The sequence below is a fragment of the Phalangium opilio genome, unplaced genomic scaffold (genome assembly GCF_054372755.1).
Source record: "Phalangium opilio isolate 3A_F unplaced genomic scaffold, DU_Popi_V2 ptg000019l_1, whole genome shotgun sequence".
Classification (NCBI taxonomy): Eukaryota; Metazoa; Arthropoda; class Arachnida; order Opiliones; family Phalangiidae; genus Phalangium; species Phalangium opilio.
In genome coordinates this window covers 873,984-879,891 of record NW_028324152.1, presented here as the reverse complement: position 1 = coordinate 879,891, position 5,908 = coordinate 873,984, and the positions used below count along the sequence as shown (strand labels likewise).

Below are 5,908 nucleotides of genomic sequence, written 5' to 3'. Positions count from 1 at the left end.
CCTATTAGGCTTGGGATCCTTGAGGGAGACACCCATATAAGGCTTGGGATCCTTGACAAAGACACCCATATAAGGCTTGGGACCCTTGGCAAAGACACCCATATAAGGCTTGGGATCCTTAAGAAAGACACCCATTTACGTTTCAGGCCCCCCATATAAGCTGCAACAACAACATTAATCCAGATAAAACTAAGAAATCAGCACTGTTTCGAGATTGAAGTAAGTAAAACTACGAGGTCAAAAATACATTATACTTGTAATAGAGCCAACACTGCAAATTAATCTTTTTGTAAATAAGGGAATCAAGGCCCCCCAACGAGGGAAGCATTTCCAAACTGTACAACTACTAATTTTTCAATTTAATTTCAATTAGTAAGAAAGTAATCTAACAATTTTGATAAAGAAAGAAACCTACTAATGTATGATTCTTACTCATTAGACAGGCTATTTGTTTTCTCTGGTATCAAATTTCAGACAACATGACTGGGGTCTAATTCTAGGCAATGGTTGTATATTGGTATAATAGTACAAACATTGAATAATTTTAGCCATCAGTCATATATTATGCTACAAATGTTACTTTTGCATTAAGAAAAAAGTCAAGAATTTGTTCATTGGACAGAAATTTGTTACTAATTTCATTAAACTGTAAACCAAAATCATACTAGATTGATTTTCTCATAATCGGAGTATTATTTTATATTTAAATTAACAAAACCAGGTTCCCGTTCACTCACAGAACAGATTTTGTTAATTACTTATTTAATTAAACTGTAAACCAAATTCTTACTAGATTGGTTTTATTCATAATCGGAATGCTATTTTATAAACGATGGAAAAAAACCGGAAAATTTTAAATTTGCCGGGGTCATAATTCTACTCACTAGAGGGCGCGCAAAAGTGTAATCTGGCCGGGGCCATCTTGTTATGTATAAAATAAGGTTTGTTTAAGAAGTTGGGGTTAGTTGATAAACAGACGTTAGTCATGAATGACGACTTTTTTTAACTTTAGCGTCTAATACGTGTCTAGATATATACCCAAACAATACCCAATCAAGTTTTAAAAATTATTTGCATCAACCTTTGAACTTGACTAGTGATTTTGAAGTCGGGTTGGCAGAAATCATATTTCCAAATCATTGGGTGAATATAAGCGAAGAGTTTAACAAGTTTGAAATTCAGGTTGTAAGTGACCCAAACCGTGACAACTATGCAGCTGTTAGAGAGCCTGTTGAATATCAAAAAATAGAGATACCTGTCAATCGTTATACCAAGACCAAAGAATACGAACTGCCCCAAAATTTTGTCGAGCTGTTAAATGATGATGTAGACAGTCATCCGTATTTAAAAGGCAAATTATCTTTTAAATTAGTGAATAAATATAAAGACGGGGCCCTAGGAAAACAGTTAGATACAAACTTTCCCGTTTACCTGCAAGTTTTAGGAGAGGAAAACATACTGTTCAAAATACCAGCTTATTCCCCCTTGACCACATTATTTGAATTTAAAGAGAATAATTAAGAAGATGTTCCCTATATATCCAAATATCCTGTATCAAAGCATGCTAAAAATATAAGTTTAAATTACACTAATAATTACGTGGAAATCGAAATTGATAATGTTGGAGATAGTTTTAAAAAAAAATTTGATTACAAGTACATTCCTAAGGCCGCCATTAAACGTAAAACAAGCCATGAGGTTCCGCCAATAAGAAAAAAACCTCAACCAGAATATAAACCTGTACCGCCATCTATACCTATTTTACCGCGAACTACGCCTTTTCTTCCGATACCTATTGCTACGACTGAACCCGTAGTATTTGTACAACCACAGCCATCCAAAATAACCCCTCCCCCGCCACCACCACCCAAAATAACGCTTCCGAAACAAACCTCTCCAAAGCCTTATTATCCAACATATTCAGGGCCTGACCCCTCTAAAACGCCAGCTTCAGGTAAACAGTTACCTCCAAATTCGACTAAACCGATACATCCAAGTTCAAATAAACCGATACCTCCAAGTTCGGATAAACTAATACCTCCGAGCTCAACTAATTCAGCCGCTACTACAACGATTAATTCAGCATCTACCACAACAACTAAACCAACATCTACTACAACAACAACAACTAGGCCAACCCCGTCTACTTCAGATCCCTTAAAGATTCTGACTACAGAGCCACCAAAGGCTGAATTACCAAAGTCAAAGCCGGAGCCAACGAAGTCCGAACTACCAAAACCAAAGGCTGAATTACCAAAGTCAAAGCCGGAGCCAACGAAGTCCGAACTACCAAAACCAAAGGCTGAATTACCAAAGTCAAAGCCGGAGCCAACGAAGTCCGAACTACCAAAACCAAAGGCTGAATTACCAAAGTCAAAGCCGGAGCCAGATCCCCTGAAACTTCCGGACCCCCCAAAATTCCAGCTCCGGACCCATATAAGCCTGATCTATCAAAACAAGAGGCCCCGAAACCCTCTACCTTCGAACCACTGACGCCGACCCCCTCGCCAACGGAGGTTGAGGAAATATATATATTTCCAGACCCCTCAAAACCTGACTTACCGAACCCCGACTTACCGAACCCCGACCTATCGAAACCCGACCTATCCAAGCCTGACCTCTCAAAATCTCCAGACTCTACAACATCCTCTACTTTTGAGCTACCCGTATTACCGACCCCCTCCCCACCACCGGTTGATGAAAAACCCTTGTTTCCGCAGCCGGTTGATCCGCCAAAGAAAACACCCGAGCCAATTATCTCTGAAAAGCCTAAGCAAATTAACCCCGAAGATTATGATAACTATAAGATATTGTTCTTAACACAAACTTTTAGAGCCAGTAAAACGCCAGAGAAAAACGCCGAAGGGCTTTATAGAGCCGTAACGCGTACTTTAGAAAAATTAGTATTTAAAAAAATTGAAGTAACATATCACACTATAGATAATCGGGGTGATGCTATCATGTATAATTTTAAAACACCGGAATGGGTGGAAATTAAATTTTCTCCCCAACTAGCTAAATTGCTCGATCTTGACCCCAATAAATACTACACAGGACGCAATCAATCTGGTCCTTTGAGGATGACGGTACAAGAATATACCATAAACGAAAACAATGCATATCTAGAATATCGAGTCAATAGAACCATAAAGCGCTATACCCCTTGGGAAGAACCGTGGCTTTATTTCTTTTTTAAAATGTCAGGCGAGTTTAGATCGACAGATGATTATAAGATTTATGAAGATATTGCCGAAAACCTACAAATAACTGCGCGCAATTTTGACCCTCTAAGATTGCAACAGGCCGAATTTAGCGTTATTAAACAAGGAGCGGAGCATTATTTTAGAGTCCATTGTCCGGCAAAAATTGAAATGCTCTTCCCAAAAGAATTGCGTGATATATTAAATTTAGAAGCTGAATACGTTGGTGGGACGTTTCTATCCACTAAACCTTTAGAGCGTAATTTTACGCATTTCAAAACAACTAATGACACATTTGTCAATTATCGCGTTCATGACTCGCTAATGTATCTATTTACTAAGACTAATTTTACAAAAATTAAAATACCCGCGGGCGAATATACCTGCGATTTGACGGCGACCGGGGCCGTAATTCCCTTCTCTTTACATTTAAAAATTATAAATCAGTTATTGGGTGTTCAAAAATATATGCCTCGCCAGTATTTTAAAATGCACATTCTCAAAACGGAAACGGAAAATAGATACTATGTTCGTCTCGAAATAGAGCCAGGTGTTCGCGTATCGGTAGCTGGTCCAATGGCCAAGTTATTTAACATTCCCGAAGAGGGAGAATTTTTTAAACACAGTCACTCGGGAGTAGCTTTGGTAAATCCCCGATTAAGATCAATGACATTGACAGCTAATAATAATTTTTGGACTAGCGAATACGATGTGGATAGATTTCCAGAAGATCCCGACTATGCTGACCAACCGTATGTACCCGGGTCTCAAGGCAAACGAGTTGACAATTACGCATGCGAGATTCCTTCCGGGGTATACTATCATATTAGCGATGTTTTAAGTGCTATGAGCGAAGCCATGTCGCCGACGCATAGAAAAAGTCTAAAATTTACGCAGAATGTAGACGGAACCGTGACGGTTTCAAAATTAAACGATACGGTCTCAATTTTGTTTCCCAAAACAACACCCGGACGAGGATTGGGACGATTGCTGGGTTTTAGTAGTAATCAGTTGGATCGGTATATCAATAACGAGACTTCGGATTACCCCGCGGATATCATGAGAGGCGTCGATGCCATGTTTGTTTATACCAATATTATCCGTCAACAAGTAGTGGGTGGTGGTCAAGCCCCTCTGCTACGTTTCATATAAATGCCGGCTTTTTCGCTGCTAGACGAGGAGAACCAGGAAATATTTAATAATATCGACTTTTATCCAATTTCAACCAGCGATATACAAGAAATTGAAATTGAATTGAAATCCGATTACGGGGAAAATATCCCGTTTAATTTAGGCAAAGTATATATTAAACTGTTTTTTAGGCGTCGACGTCAATAGAACAGGAGCAATGGTGCCTAATAGATACACTCTGTATTTCCAAAGAGGATCGTCCCTTCCGGCTTTACACGCAAACGTTTTCCAATCGGGGGGTCGTTTTAGTGTCGGCGGTATCTTTAATTCTTTATTGCGCAAAATTACACCCTTTATTAGGCCGGCCATTAGTACTTTAGCGTCCGAAGCTGTTGGGTTAACGAGTAGAGTAATTAGCGATGCACAAAACCCCGGAATATCACCTCGAGAATCGATTAATCGAAATGTCAAACAATCTATAAATTCCCTACTACATAAAGGCGTGGACCGGTTCGTCAACACTCAAAGCGGGACGGGCCGAAAACGAAAGAGGACTGCTAAAACAAGCCGGAGCAAACGTGTTAAGCGACGCACTAAACGCGATTTTCTAGACTAAACATGTCGACCTACGAAAGTGTTCTTTCCGACTTTGAAGTATTTGAAAAGCCAGTGGTGAATAATAATATTGTTGGGACTAAAACGACTGCTCATTATCCAATTGCTCCCCTAACTAATGCTAAATATGTAGAATTTATCATTCCTCCCTCTAACAATTTTCATGATTTGACTAAAACTCTTCTGAGATTAAAATTTCGCGTTTTACACGAGGACGGCACGGCCGTTCCAGATGCGGAAAAGAAAGTCTCGGTAACAAATTTAATAATTGCCTCGCTATTTTGTCAAGTAGAATTATTTCTTAATGGCGTCGCCGTCCAGCAACCTAATAATATGTACCCATATATGGCCTATTTTAAAATACTTTTAAATTATGGACAAACGGCGGCCAATTCCTGGTTAACTTCTATGTTATATTATTTGGATACCATTATCGATCCGGCGACGGCTTTAGCGGACGCCAATATCAACAAAGAAGATAATGGTATTGGTCGTCGCGCTAAACGCGTGGCAAAATCAAAGACGTGCGATGTAATTGGCGAATTATTTTTGGATATGTTCAAAACGCCCAAATTCTTACTAGATAATATCGAGGTGCGAATTAGACTTCATCGAAGCTCCACGGATTTCGCTATTATTCACAATGAAACGGGCAAAAAGTATAAGATTGATTTAACGGAATGCACCTTGTTTACGCGCGAAATTGAGGTTAATCCCGAACTGCAACTAGCTCACGCTCAGATGTTAAACTCGGGAATAAACGCTCGCTACGAAGTAAACTCTATTGTTATGAAAAATTTCTTAATAACCACCGGAACGCAAGATTTTATTAGGGACAGCTTGTTTACGGGGCAATTACCCTCGCGAACTGTCGTGGCTTTCGTTACAAATAAAAAATTTGTAGGGGAAGCAACTTCCAACCCCCTGGATCTCCAACATTTCAAACTCGATTTCATGCAATT

General features: G+C 39.2%; 1 long non-coding RNA gene across 1 annotated transcript; it reads left to right on the top strand.

Moving 5' to 3' along the window:
* The first annotated feature begins 146 nt into the window (after window positions 1–146).
* Window positions 147–712, top strand: LOC149697745 (uncharacterized). The gene is made up of 3 exons (XR_016382056.1): window positions 147–219; window positions 299–372; window positions 440–712. It is a non-coding gene; the product is annotated as an uncharacterized LOC149697745 (long non-coding RNA).
* Window positions 713–5,908: the final 5,196 nt, after the last annotated feature.